Source organism: Heterocephalus glaber, unplaced genomic scaffold (genome assembly GCF_053883595.1).
Source record: "Heterocephalus glaber isolate CG9 unplaced genomic scaffold, H.glaber_assembly_v1.0 deba00001428, whole genome shotgun sequence".
Lineage (NCBI taxonomy): Eukaryota > Metazoa > Chordata > Mammalia > Rodentia > Bathyergidae > Heterocephalus > Heterocephalus glaber.
The window spans coordinates 28,206,413-28,227,062 of record NW_028258293.1 but is presented as its reverse complement, the minus strand read 5'-3'; the positions used below and the strand labels follow the sequence as shown (position 1 = coordinate 28,227,062).

At 38.2% G+C, this 20,650-nt stretch overlaps 1 protein-coding gene across 3 annotated transcripts in view; it reads left to right on the top strand.

The window, feature by feature from the left end:
• Fam168a (family with sequence similarity 168 member A) overlaps positions 1–20,650 on the top strand; it is a 178,566-nt gene that overhangs the window by 82,204 nt on the left and 75,712 nt on the right. The window contains exon 1 of one of the 3 annotated variants that reach the window (XM_087211928.1): positions 3,816–3,886. The exons of the other annotated variants lie outside the window; for them this stretch is intronic. The gene's annotated coding sequence lies outside the window, so the exon portion shown is untranslated. Of the gene's footprint in view, positions 1–3,815; positions 3,887–20,650 lie in introns of those variants that run through there. 3 annotated transcript variants of the gene reach the window in all.

Genomic DNA, 20,650 nt, shown 5'->3' with positions numbered 1-20,650 from the left:
TCCTGTCTTTAATTCTGTTGTTTTTCCCTCTATCTCCCCCCCGACATGCACACACATGTAGTGTAGGTTGGCCTTGAACACATTATGGAGCCCAGGTTGGCCTCAAACTCATGGCCATCCTTCTGCCTCAGCCCATGTGCCACCACACCTGGCCCCTATTTTCTTTTTAAATTCTGCCACAGTTTTCAGATAAATCATGATCATCCTTAAAAAAAAAAAAGCAAAACAAAAACACTTTTACAAATCCCTAAAAATTAAACATATACACAGCCATAGTGATCCTTTTCTCCTGTCTCTGAACCCCTGTGATACTTATGCAGGTAGTTACACAAATTATCTGTAAAATTTATTTAGCTCTTATTGTTTTGCCTTTTGTACATTATTTTAAACTGTAAGTTTTTTTATTAGTACATATTTGCAATACATAATGTTTACATTCCTTATGTGGAGTTGGTACATGTACATAATGCATCATAATTCCTTTTATCATTCCCTTTCCTTCCCTCCCTTCCCATTTCCTCCATCCCTTGATCCTCTTCCCATTTCAGAATGGTCTATCTCCTTATGTCCTATTATTGATTTTGCTCTTTATTTATATTTTTGATTTCTCAGATAAGAGAAACCATGCAATATTTAAGCTGTGTGATTTATTTCACTTAGCATTATGGTCTCGGTACATCTGTTTTCCTACTGGTGACTCAAGTTTATCTTTCTTTATGGCAGAGTAGTACTCCATTGTGTGTGTATACTACATTTTCTTCATTCATCTGTTGATAGACATATAATCTATTTCTCTCGTTGTGTCTGCTGCCTGAATTTTAAGCTCTGAGTGTTGGGTTTCATTTCTGTTACTAGACTATCAGCTCTATAAGGCCAAATCATGTATCTTACTGTCTCATCATCTATGGCTCCTACAAGTGATTTATATAAGGAATTCACAGAGTAGAGTGTCATTAAATGTGAACTTGGGCCGAGATTTAGCTCAGTGGTGCTACTGCCTGCCACCTGCCTCACAAGCAGAAGGTCCCGAGTTCAATCCCCGGTACCAAAAAAAAGTGAGCTTAACCATGTATATGGCTCTGATATGAATGTCATATTTGCTTATTTTTTTCATGATGTACTGTTTATGCTATTGATTATTTTATAATGTGTGACAGTATTTTTTCTCAATCTTGGTCATTTTTTTCTTTTCTCAGTCATCCTCTTGACTCTAAGAATTATAGTGAACATTATGAAATGATGGAAATAACCCTGGGCTTGCACTGTGAGGAGTTGGGGTAAAGTCTTGGCAAATTGTTTTCTTATAGGCTTTTCTCACTTGTAAAGTAGAGGCTATTTCCAATCCTGATTCTCTAATTGTTTTTTTTTTGGTTTTGCTTTGTTTTTTTTTAAAGACTGGAAATGCTTTGGAAAGTCAGAAGGTTCTCTTTTTGTTTAATTGACTTTTAGCATTTTAAATTTAACAGAGAATCACAAAGTACCTATATGATTTGCTGGAGGAATAGAAAGAAAAATCAGACATGGCCTTTACCCTCCAAAGACTTTATATACTAATTGGTTGGGCAGGTATGAACACAAAAGAAGAAGGGAGTGAGTTAGAAAGAATTGGTGAATATGTGAGTGATGGATTTGCTAACTTATGGCATTCAGTTTGGCGATCTGGCTTGCTTTGTGAAGATCTTCTATGACGTCTTTCCTGAGAAAATAGATGGTTAAAAGATCTGTGCTCTGCTTATGAGATGGATAAAGGGTAGTGTTCAAGTGGGAATTATCATATATAATATTTTGTATAACAACAACAGTGTGGTGCAGGCTAAAAAGAACAGGAAACTTGAGTTCAAATTCTGGTCTGTCACTTACAGGGTATGCATCCTCAAACATGTTACATAATGTTGGTCAGTTTTCTTCATGAGTAAAAACAGAAAAATAATACCTCAATTATTTAATTCAGTTTAACTTAACAAGCATTTATGGCATTCTTCTCTATGCTAACTGGATTTTGAGGTTGCAGAAGTGAAAGGATAGTCTCCCAGGAACTCTGAGTCCAGTGGGAAGAATTGTGTTGTACAGGAATGAAATAGAACCCACAAGAGGACATTTTGATTATGAGTACTGTATAAATATGTGACCTTTTACTATACCATGTTTGACCAACATTAAATCTGCTTTTCATTGGATTGATAACTTCCCATCATATCTTCTTTCTGTTTGTGATCTTTTCTGTCCAGGGTGTGTGTGTGTGTGTTTTCTTTGTCCACAGCTTGTCCCTGAAGGCTCAGGATTATTATGAGGAGTAAATATAATAGTATCAATGAGACCAGGTAGAATTAATACCTAATATATAGTATGCATTGGAACTTTCATTATCCATGATCTGTATGTCATCTGAGTCATAGACAGAAGACATTTTCAAATTATCTGCTATGTTCTGGCACTGTTCTATTACTGAGAGTAAACAGTGAACAAAACAGATAAAAATACATGTGTGTTTGTTGCGGGGGGGGGGGCTTGTTGAATATTGAAGCCAGGGCCTTCTCACTGAGCTCTGTCTCTAGCCCTTTTTATTTTGAAATGAGGTCTCGCTAAATTCCTCAGGGTGGGCTCAAATTTAGAATCTCCTGCCATAGCCTTCCAGAATGCTGGGCTAACAGATGAATACCACCGCACCTGGAGAAATTCCTATTACTGTGGAGCTTACATTTCTTTGGTAGACACACAATTAACAAGATAAAATTTTTAAAAATTAAGTATGGTCATTAAGTGGGGAAGAAGAAAAATAAAGAAGAAAGAATTATAAGTTTGGAGGTGAAGGTTTGAACTTTTAGATAGGGAGCCATGGGGGCTGGGGATTTAGCTCAGTGGTTCTGCCACCTGCCTCGCAAGCGCAAGGACCCGAGTTCAATCCCCAGTACCAAAAAAAAAAAAAATTCTAGATAGGGAGCCAAGGGAAGCCTTACTAAAGAAAGTGACTTGTAATTAAGAACTGAAATAAGCAAGAGAGTGAATGGAAGAAGAACATTTGAGGCAGAGGGAACAGGTACTGGAATCCCGAGGCCAGACCTGGTATGGTTCAAGGAGCCAGCAGGAGGGCAGGATGGCTAAAGTGAAATGATTGAGGAGGAGGAGAATAATAGAAGTCAGAAGGTTGACATGAGAGCAGATTTTGTTGGTTTTTCTAGGTCCTAGTCAAGACTTGGCCTTTTCATTTAGGAAAATGGGAAGTCATTGAAGATTTTGATCAGAGGAGTGACTTGATCTGACTTAATGTTTTCATAGATTACTGTATTGAGAATAGACAGAAGAAATGGTAAAAGCAGAAACCAGGGAGTCCAGTTAGGAGACCACATTGTTATTTCTTGTAAGAGATGATGGTGGCTTAGATTAAGAGGGTGGAAGTGGGGGTAGTGAGAGTTTATTATATCCTGGATATATTTTAGAGGTAGAAGTAGAACAGAAAAATGGTGAATGAACTGGTTGTGAGGAATGAGGAAAGAGAAGAAGAATAACACCAGAATTTTGGCCTATGTAAATGAAAGCATGAAGTTACAATTTATTGAACTGGAGAAATAGATTTCAGATTTTACTTTGGTTTTTCTAGTTAAAATATAACCCATGGCTCATCAGTGTGTATAAATTGTTAGCAAATATTAAGAATATATTACTTTGGAATAGGAAATGTTTGTAGATCTATTACATATAATGGTCAGATAGTAAATATAAAAATATAGAAAGTATTTTTCATGAGATGAGGTGAAGTGACCTTGAGAATATGTGGCAGTAGATAAGAGACCCAGGACATGAACTTAGGTCATTGCAAAATTTAGAAATTGAGAAGGAGCTGCCAGAGTGAAAGGGAGAAAAACAAAACAAACACACCAAACTCCGGGTGAGTATAGTGTCTGGAAGCCAAGTTTAAAAAGTAGTTAAAAGAGGGGACAAAAAAAATTGTTTAAAGAAGAAAGAATGGGCTGAGGATATACAGCTGAGTGGTAGAACATTTACCTAGAAAGATAAGAGAAAACAAATATAAAATAGCTTTGGGAGCTTTGCTCTGAAGGGAAAGAGAAACAAAATGATAGTTGGCATGTTGGATGGAATAAAGAAAGGGTTTTAAAAATTCATTTTAGGTATTTTTAGATGAAACAAGTAACATAGTAATATGAATAATTCTGCAGAGAAGAGAAGTTCTGTTTAATGCTTGAGAAATATTATTTGGTAAAAGGATGGAATCTTGTGTATCACTGGCGACTTGGACATGGCTGTTTATCTGTGGTAATACAAGAAAAGTTAAGAGCTTTTAGACACAGATGTAGTTTGGTAAGTAAATGTGGGAACTTGTGAAAGTTCTCATAAAAATCAAAAGCATTGGTTGAGAGTGAGATTATGAACAGAGAACATGTGAAAGTAGTCTAGGAAATAGAGTGGACTGGGCAAGTATAGAATGATTGTTAGGTAGCATTAAGAGCTCACAGGGAAACAGTGATCAAGAGTTTAAAGTTTAACTTTAGTAAGCATAGTTGTATGTTTTCCTCCTCCAATGTAGGCAGTGAGTAATGGTGAATTGGATTTAGGCAGGATTGTGGTTTAATCAAATTTGTATTAACATAAGTGACAGAAGGACAAGGGAGTGATTATACAAGTGCTAGGTGTGGTGGCGCACACCTATAATACCAACATTCTGGGAGGCTGAGACAGGATTACACATTTGAGCCAGGGCAATTTAGTGACATAATGAAATCCTATCTCAAAAAAGCAGGGAGGGACTGGGCATGTAGCTCAGTGCAAAGGCCCTTGGTTCAATCCCCAATACCACCACCACCACCACCCTCCTCTCCCAGGAATTTAAGATACCCACAATTAGAATGTGAGGGGATGAGAAGAGTGGTAGACAATGAAATGTAGGTAGAGTAAGTAGGTTGAATGTCCTCATAGGTTGAAGGTTTGTTGGGGTTTGGGAACCATAATGAGCAAACTAGAAAGATAGGAGATGATCACAGAATGAAATAGTTGGAATTAAGATTATAGAAGGGGACTAGGTATATTAGAGTAGTAGAATGTTTGTCTAGTGTGTGTGAGGCCCTAGGTTTGATACCCAGCACTGTGAAAAATAAAATTAAAAAAAATTATAAAAGGTTGTAGTTATTAGTAATGGCAAGGCCAAGGATATAACCATGGAAACAAGAGGCTGAGGTAGGATGAAAGTCAAGATCAGTAGAGAAGAGGAGGCCAAGTAACTCAGAAAGCAATGTGTTATAGCTGTTACTTATGCTGTTTTTGAAATTATTAAGAATTATGATAAGAATGGTATTAGAGGGGATGACTGAGCTAGGAGCTACAATCTTTAAGGCATTAAAAGAGAGTAACTTAAGAGTAGTAAATAAATGACTACAAGGAATGAGGTTGAATTTGTGGATTTTATATTCAAAGCTGAATGTTTGTACAGAGGAGGATCTCAAAGCAATGCTAAGTTTGAAAGCCCATTGGTAGGTGGTGAGAGAAAACCAGCTTTCATTTGAAAGGGCTGCCAAGGAAAACTATGACAAGACAGGCTGCATTTCACTTACGACAAGAAAGTGAGGGGAACATTCAAAGACCAGGTTGAAGTTACATAGGATTTTGCTAACCTTGAGTTCCAGAGAATACAGTAGAAAAAGGCCAGGAGATGAAAGAAAGATGAGGGGCAGAACATGCAGTGTGTGGCACTATATAGTATTAAAGTCTGAGAGATGAGGATTAGGGGCAGATAGGATGGAAAAAGAACAGATGATACCCCTAGTTGAGAAGGAGGTCTTTTCTGATGGTAGTAAGATCATTCGTATCATTGTATTTATATATTTATTACTGGTAGGTGAGGGAGCAGGGATACATGTATAACCCAATGTACCGTACATCCAGAACCCCCCTGGTCATAAATGCAGGGGCTGAAAACTTGAAGGGGTGGGCTTTGAATAATAGAGCCTCTGGGATTTAGCTCAGTGGTGCTGCCACCTGACTCTCAAGTGCAAGGTCCTGAATTCGATCCCTGGTACAAAAAAATAAAATTAAAAAATCTTAACACCATAATAGAGCCTCTGGCTCCTTTGAAGCAATATACTTCCTCCAGCAAAGACCCTCTTTAGGAGAGACAGGACAATTGAGGGGTTTTTTTGGTACTGGGGATTGAACTCGGGTCCTTCCGCTTGTGATGTGAGGCAGGCGGTGGAACCACTAAGCTAAATCCCCAGCCCAGAGGATTGAGGTCCTAATGGCTGACTTACACATTTGGCCTGGTTTGACTTCAATCCTTCAGAAAGGCATTTGGACAAAGTAAGGAGACTGATCTTTATACCGTCTTCAGTTTGATTGATATATACTATATACTTAACATTTTTTCCTAAAGGGAGTTTATTTTTAAAATATGTGTAATAAACTGGGTGTGGTGGCACAACTATAATCCTAGCTACTTGCGAGGATGAGGCAGGAGAATTGGGAGTTCAGGGCCAGCTTGGGCAACATAGTGAGGCCTCATCTCAAAAAAGAAAAGAAGAATGTAGTAGGATGTGAAATAAATAGATAAGCTGTTAAGAGGGAAACAGTTTAACATAGTAAATGAAGCCAGGGTAAATTTAGTACCAGAAGTTCTTGTTCGTTACTAAGGAAGGATTGGTAGCAAATTCATCTCTGAGCTTTCCTTTGAGCAGAGAGAGCAAGGCCTGGTTCAAGGTGTAGCACGTTCCTCATTCATTCATATATTCATTCAGCTGATAGTTTATTCCTATAGCATGATGTTATGAAATGGACATTAGACTTGGGATCTAGACTTAGATTTGAATACCTAGCTTTCCAATAACTGTCTGTGGAACCTTGAACAAATCATTTGACTCGTTTTCTGATTTGCAAAATGGTAATTGTTAACTCTTGCATCCTCCTTATAACCTAAAAGTACTATATACTTTTCCTTGTCCCTTCTGCCAGAAAGCTGACATCCTCTTTCAGTTTCAAGTATGGTGTTCTAATAGAGCACCTGCATTATAGTCAGTCTTACAACTGTTTCCCCACTAAAAGATGAGCTCTCTTAAGGGCAGGAAATTGGCACATAGTAATTGGAGTCTATATTCAGGGAAGTTCCCTCTGAAAAAAAAATTTTAAAACTAGAAACCTTGAGAAGAAATTTTGTATTATTTGCAAACATATACCTGAAAGACTATTTTGTTGTCTTTTGATTAGCTAAAAAGCCATTTTTTTAAAAAGCTATTTTAATGGAGTAAATGCTCTAGTGGTTGAAATGTGACATTTTATACATAGATGTGTATTTCATTTACAGGCAGGTACAAAAACTGGTTGTTGAGCTTTTGCATGAAAAGATCTTTCTGTTAACTGTGGAAGTCTTTCAGATAATTGAGATTCTCTTTGGCAGATTCCTAGAAGTCAGAGTTCTTTCCCATTTCATCTTTAAATTGAAATACTTCCTGAAATGAAATGTTATATACAGAATTATAAAATGAAGACATCTAATATACATTTACATGTAATTTACATTTGGCAGATAATGTAAAGAAACAGCTACTTTAAAAACCGGCCTTCTTTGTGTATCATACTGATGGAATTATGGAAAAATCTACTGTAACTGAGTTTTCTTAAATTTGGTAAGAAAAAGTTAATTTCTAAAGTGAAGTTAAGCTGTTGGATTCCGATGAAGTGTTTCTTTTAAGGCTGGAGATATAGTTCAGTGGTAGAGCACTTGCATAGTATGTGCAAAGCCCTGGGTTCAATCCCTAGTACTGAAAAAAAATGATTTCACATATTCACTCATTCATTCATTCAACAAATGTTTGTTGAGCACTCTGCTTTTATATGAAGTCTTTTTCTAGGAATTTAGTAGTAAATAAACCATATAGGGTCGGGGATTTAGCTCAGTGGTTTCACCGCTTGCTGCGCAAGCGCAAGGACCTGAGTTCGATCCCTGGTACCAAAATAAATAAATAAATAAACAATGTAGTCCCTTGACCTCTTTGTGTTTAATATGCAGCAGGAAGAAAAGAATCAGGCAAACAAATTACAACTGCAGTGAACATAACAGAAAAGTTCAGAGAGCTATGAGATCATAGAATGACCTGTTGCCATGCCAAATCTGGCTTTTTGAGATCCTTTGTAAGAGCTGAGTGGACACAAATGAGAAATGGAGACCGGAATGATAATATCTTTGCCATGTTTTCCCTCAGATTCTATGCTTTAGCCTTCTATAACTACTCAGTATTCTCTGAATGTCTCACTTTTCTCCTGGTATAATTTCACAAGTGGCCCTTCATTCTCTTACTCTCTCTATAGAATTCCTGTCATCCTTCAAAACATAGATCAAATGACACATTCTTTTGAAACTTTTTGTATCTCTCCCCCCAACTGAATAGGATTAAGTTCAGCTACATATAGCAGAAATCTAAAATAATAATGGTTTAAAAGTATTTTCTCATGCAAGAAAAAGTACAGAGGCATGTAGTCCAGAGCTGAAATAGATGTTCCATGAAATCATCAAAGCTGCTTCTGTTATTCCCGATTTAAAGCTTCCATTGTCAAGGTCATTTCATGGAAAAGATGGCTGCTGCACTCTAGTCATTTTGTCCTAATTCTAGATGGCAGAGAAAAGAGGAGAAAGGAAGACAGAAAGGAAGGACATTTCCCATGATAACACTATTCCTTTTATGCAGCCTTTCCAGAAGTTCTTTGCTTTGCAGTATTTCAGTTATATCTCATTGAGCAGAACTAGTCAGATAATAACACCTAACTGCTGAAGAGATGGGGAAATAAAATTTTTAACTGAGCAAATTGCCGCTTAGTGACAGTCACATTTTGCTGCCCTCTTCCCTGTAGCTTCTTTAAATTCTAGCACTCAGTTTAATAATAGTAGCAGATAGCCATGAATGGCTGCCTCTCTCATATAGACACCCTCAGGTCAGAATTGTCACCAAAATCTAGTTTTATACCTTTTTTTTTTGGTACTGGGAATCGAACTCAGGACCTTGCACTTTTGAGGCAGGTGGAGGAACCAATGAGCCAAATCCCTGGCCCAAGTTTTAGACCATTTTTATTGGCCAAAGGAAATCTTTTGCTCCTGTCTGCAATCTCCATTCCTACTCTAATTCCCAGACAACCAAAAATCTAGTCTGTCTCTGCCTATGTGCCTTTTCTAAACATTTCATATGAGTGGAATCATATAATATGTGGTCTTTTGAACTCTTGTTTTAAAGAATTACATCTTTATGTTACATCTTGATATATAAGGTCACCAAAACAGGCTGGGGATTTAGCTCAGTGACACCCTGCCTGCCTCAAAAGCACAAGCAAGGTCCTGAGTTCATCCCCTGTAAACAAACAAACAAACAAACAAACAATACAGTTATATTTTAAATCAGGTAAGAGAAAAATACTTATGCCATCATCTTTACTGGTGCTCTTTTTCATGTAGATTTGAATTATTGTCTAGTATCCCTTCCTTTCAGCCTTAGTATTTTTTTTTTAGTAGTTTTTGAAAGGCAGGTTGCTAGCAATGAATTCTCTTAGTTGCTCTCCTTACCTGAAAATGTGTTTATTTTGTTTCAAAGGCTAGGTTTGCTGGGTTAGAATTCTTGCTTGACAGGGTCACCCCCACCACCACCACCAAGCTATTTCTTTCAGCATATTTTGGCCTCCATTGTTTCTGATAAGAAGTCAAGTGTTAATCTTATTAGTGTTTTCTTTTGTCTGATAAGTTGTTTTCTCTTGCCATTTTTGAATGTTCTGTTTGACTTTCAGTAGTTTTACTATAATGTGTATAGGTGTGAATCTTTTTGTTTTATACAGCTTGGGGTTCACTGTGTTTCTTGGATGTATAGTTGTATTAGTTTTTTTTATCATAGCAGAATATCTGAGGCACTCTAGTTATAACTGAAGAGTCTTACTTAACTCACAGTTTTATAAGCTGATAGTCCAAACAGCATGATTCTTGCAAGTTCCTCATTTTCCCCAGCTGCATCTCTTCATACATGTAATTCTTAAAAACAAGAGTCCAAAGTAAAGGAGTATGGGAATGGAAATGGCAATGGAGTAGCATTTGTGAGAGCAGGAGATCACATTGCCAAACAGGAAGCCCCAAAATGCTGGAATCTCACAATCCCTTCCAAGGTCATGCCCACAATGACCTAAGGACTTCCCAGAAGGACCCACCTCTTAAACTTTCCATAGCACCTCCCAATGCTGCCACCCTAAGGACCAAGCTTCTAACACGTGAACCTTTGGGGGTGTCTTGGTCACTTTTCTCCTCATATAGACACAATACCTGACAACCACAACTTAGAGGACGAGAGGTTTATTTTGACTCTTGGTTTCAGGAGTCTCAATCCTTTCATGGTTTGCTGGCTCCCAGCAAAAATGGCCTGGTAGAAGGGCCTGGGCAGAGGAAAGCTACTCACATATAGCAATCGGGAAGCAGAGAACAAAGAGAGGATTAGGGGGAGATACATCCTTCCAGGTCATGCCCAAGTGAACTACCTCTTCCCACCAGGCCCTGCATCCCAGCATCCCAACAGCACACACAGGCACTGAACTCATCTGTGGGTGAATCTGACCATGAGTACAGCACCCTCATGATCCAACTACCCTCCAAAAGCCCTGCCTCTGAGTGGATGAGAATTTGGGGGCTAATTCTGGATCTCAACCATAAGAGAGAGACACACTCAAATCATATCCAAACTATAGCAGTTGTTTAATCTGTTGTTTTTAATGTAGGTTTGGAAGATTTAGGACCCTTATAGCTTCGTGCTTTTTTTCTTTCTACTTCTTTTTTAGCAGTCTCATTACTTACACATTGGTATGTTGGATATCCTGTAGGTCTCTGAAACTTTTTTTCATTTTAAGATTGCATAATATATATTGATCTGTCTTCAGTGATTCTTCTGCCGGCTCAGCATAGCTGTTGAGCCTTTCTAGAATGTTTCATTTTAGAGTACAATTTCAATTTGATCTTTTTTACTTTTTATAATTTCTGTTTATCGGTATTTTATATTTGATGAATCATCATATGTTGCTTAAATCCTTTAAATATGATTTTCTTTAGTTCTTTTTAGATTTGTAGTAGCTGCCTTGAAAGTCTTCATCCGATGATGTCAATATTTGGATCTCCTAAGAGACAAAAATCTGTTGTTTCCTGTTTTTATTTCCCATAAATGGGCCATATTGTATTCTTTGCATATTTCATGGTTTTTTGTTGCAGAATATGTGTATTTGGTTTAATTTAATTTAATCGTTTTAGTTTTTGAGACAAGGTCTCACTGTATAGTTCCACAGTGGTCTTGAACTCACTATGTAGCCCAGGCTGCCTTGAACTTGTGGCAGTCCTCCTGCCTCAGCCTCTCAAATGCTGGGCTTATAGGCCTGCGCCAACACACCTAGCTTAAAGAGTATATATTTTAAATAATATATTGTTGGGCTGGGGATTTAGCTCAGTGGGTTCACCGCCTGCTGCGCAAGCACAAGGACCCGAGTTTGATCCCCAGTACCAAAAAATAAAAAATAATAAAATAAATAATATATTGTAGCAGCTTTTGAGTCAGATACCCCACACACACTCACATGCATACACATGTATGTGTGCAAGGAGGGTGTTGTTACTGGTTTTTGTTGTTGTTCAGTGACTTATTTAGATACTTTATTATAGAGTATTACCTTTGGATTGTGTGACTCTGGTCATATTCTTAAAATTCTTGTTTTAATTTTCAGATGTGGCTTGGGTTGGCATAGATTAATGACCAGCCAGTGGTTGGTCAGGGGTGTCCTTAAATCCTCAGGTAGGGAGGCCTCCACCCTTTACTGATAGATCTGTGGTTTGGAGAGTACATTTAAGTTTAGGCAGTGTATTGTTAATTCATTCAAGGTCAATAGATAGTGAGGACTCTCTCTATCTCTAGTGTCTCCTTAGGAAATATGAAGCTTACAGAATCTGAGAATCCAATGAAAGCTTACTAAGACCCACTGTGCCCCCCAGAACTCCATTTTAAATCTCTGGTCTGTTGGCAACCCCCAACTACCATTATAGCCTCAGAGTAACTGCAGCAGTGGCCTTTGTGGATTATTTGCTATTGTCCCTCAGATTGTCTCACTATTGATTTTGACCGACTCTGGGCATGAGATTCTCTATGCTCAGCTTCAAATTAAATCAGCCCACTCTGGTAGCAGTGATCCTCTTGGCCTGGTCTGGCCTGCCCTGGCAGAATTAATCCCAGAGAGCTGGGGGAGGGCAGGGGGCAACGGCTGGGGAACAAGGGTAGCCCCAGGCTAACATTCCACAGACTCTACCACCCCCACCCCACCCCACCCGACCCCCAAGAACTGAACTCAGGACCTTGTACTTTCAGGGCAGGCACACGGCGCCACTGAGCCAAATCCCTAGCCCCAACTTTCACCATTCTTAATGTGGTTTAGTAGTTTTTCTTGAATAAACATTTTTGATGTATACCTTTGGTTAATTTTGAGAGGCCTGTCTGGTAGCGGACACTCATAGTCCCAGCAATTACTAGGCTGAGGCAGGAAGATCCTTTGAGTCAAGGGGTTTAGTCAGCCTGGGCAACATAGGTGAAACCCTGTATTTTTTTTTTTTTTAAAAAGGTGAATACTTGTAGTTCCAGCTACTTGGGAGGCTAAGATAGGGAGATCAGTTGAGCCTAGGAGTTTTAGACCAGCATGGGTAACATAACAAGACCCCATTTCAGGAGAAAAGAAAAAAGTTAAGGTAGCAGGTGTATCTCAGCGATAAGATTCTTGCCTAGGATACTAGAGTCCCTGTGTTTGATCCCCAGAGTGTGTGTGGGAGGAGGGGTGGGTTAAGACCACCAGATAACATTGTTATAGGAGTTGGGGCTAGCTTAGTGATAGAATACTTGCCTAATATGGGCTAGACCCTAAGTTTGATCCCCAACACAATTAAAAAAAGATCAGAGGCCTGAAATAGTTATTTTTGATCATTTTGTCTAGTTTTAATTTTTCTTTTTGGAGAGAGAGTTTGATGAGCACTGTGGCTGTTCCAGAAGTTTCACCCCCTTGTATTATTTTGGCATCTTTATTTCTATTTAACTTTGAAGCTTTTCCAGCTAGACTATAACCTCCTTTGGGCAGACACTGTCTTTCTCCTTACCCTGCAGTATTCATCCTAAAAGGCATTAAGCTTTAAGCCTTTTGATTCTTTATCTGTCAAATGAAATTGATAATCTTTGCATTGCTTACTTCAAAGGATCAAGTGAGATATCAGTTAAGATCTCATTTTAAATAAGAAAGTACTTTTAAATAATAAAAGTCTTTGAAAATTCCAAAGTATTTTATAAACTAAAACACTAATTTTAAGCACCTACTATGTAAATGGTATTTCCAAGTATTCATCCTTAATCTATGGGCTTTCCTTCTTAATATTTTATAATTATAGATTTCACTGCTGTTTTGAGAGAAATAGTCTAGGTATTTTGAGGGTAGCAGCAAGCTACTTGCAGAATAGTGGGCAGAAGTCTGGGAGTAAAAGCCAGCTTTATCAAGAGGGAAGTCTTTAGCATCTCTGTTTTCTGTCTCATCCGCCATGCTACTGCTGGGCTCTTTGTTACTACTTTTCAGCCCAAGATGAGCTTCCAGTAGAGACTTCTCTGAAAAGTAGATACTGGAGGATGTGGAACCAATTAGTTGACTGGGGTATGCCAAGAAGTGGCAAGCACTTAAGGCTTTTATCAGAGTTGTCTTTGGTGAAGCACAAAGGATTATTCATTATTTATTCAGCTACTATAACTGAGGTAACTGAGCATATAAGACTGAGTACTGTGTACTGAGGATATGACAAAATAAACAATCCTTATTATACAATTTACTCTAATGAGGGAAAGAATAAGCAAGAAAATGTAGGTGATAGGTGTTGCTGTGGTATAAATGTCCCTTCCAAAACTCACGTTGAGATTTAATTGCCAATGTAGTATTGGGATGTGAGACTTTTAAGAAAGTGATTTTTAACAAGTGAGTTTTTAAGAAGTGAGTTTAATACCTTTAAGAAGGGGCTTTCAGGAGTGGGTTCTCTCTCTTGCCTTTCTGTCATGCAGTGAGGCAGCAAGAAGGCTCTTGCCAGATGCTGGACCCTCTATCTTAGACTTCCCAGCCTCTATAATTGTGAGAAAGAAAGTTCTGTTCTCAATTACCCAGTCTCATATTCTTATATTCTGTTATAATAGCACAAAACAGAGTAAGATAAATATCAATTAGGAAAGTAAAGCAAGGTGAGAGGACACAGTAACACTGGGTGAAGGAACTATTTTATATAAGTTGGTTAAAGAAGACATTGCTAATAAGGTGACATTTGACCAGAGACCTGAATGAAATGAGGGAGCATGCTCTTTGCATATCCAAAGAAAAGGATATTTAAGTGTGAGAAAGAATAAACAGAAAGACTGAAGCAGAAACATGTATTATGTGTTCAGGAAATGGCAAGATCATTGTGGTCAGAATAGAGGAAACAAAGGGATAGTAGTAGGAGAGGTAGACATGCAAGGCCAAATCATATAAGTTCTTACAGGCTTTAATAAAAACCTTAGATTTTATTCTCAATACGATGAGAAACTGGCAAAAGTAAAGTAGACTTTCTGTAGTTCAATCCCAAGGAGTAGAAGCAACTCCATATTTGACTCTGGAGAGATAGGAGGGCAAGACTTGCACAGTAGCTACCCCTAAGTCTGTCTTACTTTCAAACTGAAATCAGCTCAGATGGTGCCGTATGGCAGCTAAGATTCTAGACAGATGACAGGAATAGAAATCAGGCAGGCAGTGCTTTTATTCTCTTGTAACTGCCCATGTATGCTCAGCAGGAACCCAGCAGGTGCTAGGTATTGTGGAAGATATGAACTGCCTCCATGGTGAGATTTATCAGTGTCCAAGCAGAGCACAAGGGCCCCTGAGTTGAAGGAGGGTTGAAGGCATGCTGTTGCAGAGGGAGACAAGGGAGACTGGAAGAATCATTCTAGCATAGTTGAAGTAGCTTGGATGTTGCAATCAGAGAGACCTAGGTTTGAAACTTTACCTTTCCTCACTTCTTATGAGAACTTGGACAAGTCACTTAGTTTCTGTGGGTTTAAATTTACTTATTTGTAATATAGTAAAAATAATACCTATTGTACAAGGTCATTGTGACCTTGTAAGACATATAGGGACTTAATAAGTTCCTAGCCCTGTACCTGTAATGTGGTAGATATATTAGTCACTTTCTCATCACTGGGACAAGTTACCTGATGCCCACAATTTAGAGGAGGAAAGGTTTATTTGGTTCAGTTTCCAGTAGGTTCAGTCCATAGGTGGCTGGCATGGTGGAAGGGCCTATTGGAGGAAAACTCCTAACCTCATGGCAGCCAGGAAGCAGAGTTTGAAAGGAAGATCCTGGGACAAGAATAAACTCTTCCAGGTCACACCTTCAGTGACCCATCTCTTCTGACCAGGGCCCACCACCACCTTAACAGCAGATTCAGCTCTACATTCAGTGGATTAACTGATGAATATTGCACTCCCATGATCTAATCACCTTCCAAAAGCTCCACCTCTGAATATATGATATTTTGGGGGACATTTTAGATTTAAACCATAACAGTAGGTATTCAGTAAGTGGTAGCTGCTGGTGGTAGAAATAATATTTATACTGGTATTAATAGTTAATCTTTACACTGTATTTGTTATGTGTCAAGCATTATCCTAAGCAGAACTCTTGAGCATCTCCAGTTAAGTCCAAATGAAAGTTCTATTCTTCACTCCAGACCTGCTCCTCACGCAGTTCTCATCCCAGTAAAGACATTTTTATTGTTCCAGTTTCTCAAATCAGCCTTGGAGTCATCTTTGTCATCTTTCTTCCTCTCAAACCCCATATTCAGTTCATTAGCAATTCCTGTCAGCTTGATCATAAAAATATATCAGACAGGACTACTTCTCACCACTATAAGCACTACCGCCACCCTCATTCACCTTTATCTAGACTATTTCATTAGCATCCTAACTGCCCTACTTCTCCTCTTACCTTCCTGCCATCTAATCAGTAGTCAGTAATCTTAAAGTGAAGTCAAATTATGACATTTTTTTCTCAGAACACTCTCCTAGCTTCCTATCTGTAGTAGTAAGAGCTCTCCAGTGAGACTGAACCAGTATATACATGAGAAGGAATTTATTAGGGGAATTGGTTCACATAATTATGATAGCTAAGGAGTACACAACAGGCATTGTGCAAGCTGAGATCCTGGGATATAGGTACAGTAGCTCAGTCCAAGGCCAAAAGCCTTAGATCCTGGGAAGCTGAAAGTGTTTAATCCTGTACTCCAAAGGCTTGTGAGCCTAGAGTTCTCATGTTGAAGACAGCAGAAGAATGTCTGTCCCAACTCTTAGTGCAGAGACTTGTTTACCTTCTGTATTCGCTTTTTCCTGGTAGGCCAGTTGAATGATACCTCCCTACACTGAGGGTGGATATTCTCCACCTAGTCCACTCAAATGCAAACACTGATTTTTTCTGCAAACTACCTTTACATATACACTCAAAATAATGCCTTATCAGATTCCTAGCTTTCTTTAATCTGGTCAAGTTGACATCTAAAATGAACCATTACACCAAATTATTAGAATAAAAACAAAGTCCCTATATTGGCCTTCAAAGCCCTGCATGATTTTGCCTTCACTACTTGTCTGATTTTAACTTCTTACTTTTCCTTTTCACTTACTTCACAAAACAGCTTGGCTTCTCAAATTTAGAAAAATGCCATTCCGGGCAATTTTATTTGATGTTTTCTCTACTTGGACAGTTTGTCAGAGTCCTAGGCGGCTTGCTCCTTCAATTTATTCAAGTCTCTGCTCAGATGTCAGTCAGTGACACTTTCTCTAACCATTGTATTTAAAATTGCAACCCTTACGCTGGAGTGCAGATGTGTGCCTGTAACCCCTGCACTCAGGAGGCTAAGACAGGAGGATTGTAGTAAGTCTGAGGCCAGCCTGGGCTACATATTGAGTTCAAGGCCAGACTGGAATACAAAGCAAGACATTGTCTCAATCAATCAATCAATCAATCAAAATAAAAAAATAAAATTGAAACCCCTATCCTTAGCACTGTCCACTCACCCTCATTTGATCTCTTTATTGCATGTATTGCCTTCTGATATAGAGTACATTTCATTTTAAAACATTCTTTTTACTTCCCCCTTCCAGGCTAAAATGTAAGCAGGATTTTTTTGTTGTTCTTTTTCAGCTCCTCTATCAAACTTATATGAGAGAAATTATATCTGGGTAGGAAAGTTTAAGGCAGTGGTCCTTGAATCATTTGAATATCAAATTCTCCTTGTGAACTTACATTCTTAGATTCCCAAGTCTCATCCCAGATGGAGCAAAAAGGATCTTGTATTGCCATATAAAGGAGATTGCATTTTATTCCCAAGGCTTTTGCAGAGAGTAATGCCTTTATCCAACCTGTGTCTAAGAAAGAATATCAAGTATCACAAACATGTACTAATAAAACAAACAAAAAATATCAAGGATGAATTAGACTTGTTATTTACCTGTCTTTTAAAAAAATTATAGCCTTCTAGGGCTGGGGATTTAGCTCAGTGGTTTCGCCGCCTGCTGCGCGAGCGCAAGGACTCGAGTTCGATCCCCGGTACCAAAAAAAAAAAAAAAATTATAGCCATCTAATAGATGTTAAGTAGTATCTTGTAGTTTTGATTTACATTTTTTTCACGTGCTTATTTGCCATTTGTATATGTTCTTAGAACTGTCTACTCAAATACTTTACTCGTTTTTATTTTTTATTTATTTATTTATTTTCTGGTGCCAGGGATCAAACTGAAGACTTTGCGCTTGCCAGGCAGGCACTGTGCCACTGAGCTCCATCCCCAGCCCCATTACTCTTTTTTTTAAATTGGATTGTCTTTATATTATTGAGCTATAAAGGTTCTTTACATGTTTTAAATACAAATCCCCTATCAAATGTGTGATTTGAAAATATTTTCTCTCATTCTGTGGGTTCTCTTTTCACTTTCTTGATGGTACCTTTTAAAACAGAAAAGGTTTTTGTTTAGATAAATACAATTTATCTATTTTTCTTTCCTTTGGTCATTTGTACTATTGGTATTATATCTAAGAAATCATTGCCAAATCTAAGGTTATGAAACCTTATTTCTATTTCCCCCTCATTCTTTAAAGAGTTTTAGTTCTTACATTTAGGTCTTTGACCCTTTTTGGGTGCTACTCTTTTGCAGGGGTTGTCAAACTCAGGACCTTGCGCTTGTCAGGCAGGCACAGTGCTATTGAGCTACATCCCAGCCCCTATGCTACTCTTAACTGTGCTCCTTGCTTGCTTTATGACCTTGGACTGTTCATTTGCCTTTGTTCAACTTCATTTTTTAATTTGTAAAATTAGTCACTTTAGCTAAATTTGTACTTCCAGTTCTAAAATTCTCTTACCGGGCCGGGGATTTAGCTCAGTGGTTCTGGTGCCTGCCGTGCAAGCGCAAAGTACCAAGTTTGATCCCTGGTACCAAAAACAAAACAAAACAAAACAAAAATTCTCTTACCTTGTATTTGATCAGATTATAAAATAAATGTGAAGAACTTTGAGAAATATAAAGGACTTTCCAAGTGTTATTTAACATTATTTTTGTTATATCTATAAACATACAAATAATATTGAAATACTTTTTCTGAATATTCTGAAAGAATGGTAGCATGTAGCTATTTAAATTAATTAAAATTAAATGAAAATGAAACACTTAGTTGCACTAACACAGATTTAACTCCTCCCCCCTTTTTTGACACTGCTGGGGATCAAACCTAGGTCCTTCTACTCTACCACTGAACTGTATCCCAGCTAATATAAAATATTTCTATCATTATAGAAAGTTCTGGTGGACAGGGATGCTCTAGAAACTCCATCTAGAAAAAGATGAAGATGCAGGAAATGTGCAGCTTGATAGATTTTTATAATTATTATACTTTTTCTCAACAATTCATATTAATCTGAGCTGAAATTATATATATATATATGTCACCTGTCTTAGTCTCTTTTGTGCTACTGTAACAGAACACCATGGAATCTGTAATTTACAATGAAGAAAAATGTACTGGTGCATAGTTTTAGAGGCTGGGAAGTTCATTATCAGTGTGCCAGCAACTGGCAAAGGCCTTCTTGTTGCATCATCCAGTGGTGGAAGAGCTGAAGGGCAAAAAGAGGGTAAGAGAGAGCAGGAGGGAGCCAAACTTGTGGCAGAGAACTGCATTAATCCATTCATGAGAGCAGGTCCTTCACAGCCTAATCATCTCTTAAAGGTCCCATCTCTTAATTCTGTTACAATGGCCATTAAGTTTTTAACTATGCTTTTTGGTGGATGTATCCAAACCATAGCATTGCTTTAACAGTCTTGCTCACACTGGTGTATTAGGCGGAGGACAAGTTGAATAGAAGAGACTATCCAAAGTGGGTAAAGTACATAAATAATGTGTTGTCATCCTCATATCAGCACCACTGTCATAGCATCATTGCTTATATCTGTACATCACTTTACAGTTTTGCCACCTATTTTTTTTGTTTGGTACTGGGGATCGAACTTGGGTCCTTGTGTTTGCACAGCAGGGGGTGAAACCACTGAGCTAAATCCCCAGCCCCTTTGGCACTTATTTTAACATCTCTGATCTCAATTCTCAACTCTGGTTGTGGAGTGTTTTTCCCAAATTGAACAGAAATACATATGCTTTCTTTAACTTTCATCCTAAAGTTATAGTTACAGTTTGTAGATTGGTGATACTTTCGTGTAGCCTCTTACCCTGGGGGTGGTTTGCCAGGGCTGCACATTGAGTAAATTTCAGGAAGTTGGCCTCAAAAATTGACCAGTAGTATTTTCCCTTTTGCCTGTCTAATGACCCTAGCCTCCTCTCTTTAGGAACCAATTCTTTTTCCATCTCATTCCAGAACCACCCTGAACAGACTAATTGCAGAGCAGTTGTCATCAAGCCAGCTGTTCATCGCCTGCCTTCAACATTTGTTTCCTATCCTGAGGTGCCACTGAAGAAGTTTATGACCTAAAAAATTGCCCATCTATCATGTGAACCTAGTTAAGAGAGAATTGTTTGATTTTTATGAAGTGTAAATAATACATTTAGAGACACATTTTCAAACATATGTCAGCCTATGTATAAGAAATGGCTCCCTAAACAAAGTGGGACAAATTGACTGGCTAATAGAGCTTAATGACAGATTTTCCATTAATCAGAATGGAGAATGTGCTTCATTAAGATAATTAACAGCGTACTTGTGCAGGTGATACTTATTACACTCAAATTTCCAAGCTTACTTCTATGCCTTAAATAAGTTTGGAGAGATCCTGGCTATGTTTCCTTGTTTGTATTACAATGTTCAGTGGCAATAAATTCCCCCTTTTTTCTTTAAAGCTGGTAGTGATTGGTATTTTGCCCTTTGCAGGTAAAAGGGGCTGGTAAGACACTTGGCTGCTCTTCCTTCCAGCAGGCTTTGTGCTCCTTACCAGGCTCTGAGGCTCCCATAGCAAACTGTGAAGTCCGTCATTTTCCAGCTCTTGGGCTAGCATCATTAGAATTAGAAAAGACCTCAGAGATCACTAATTTATTTTCCATCAGGACTGAGAAG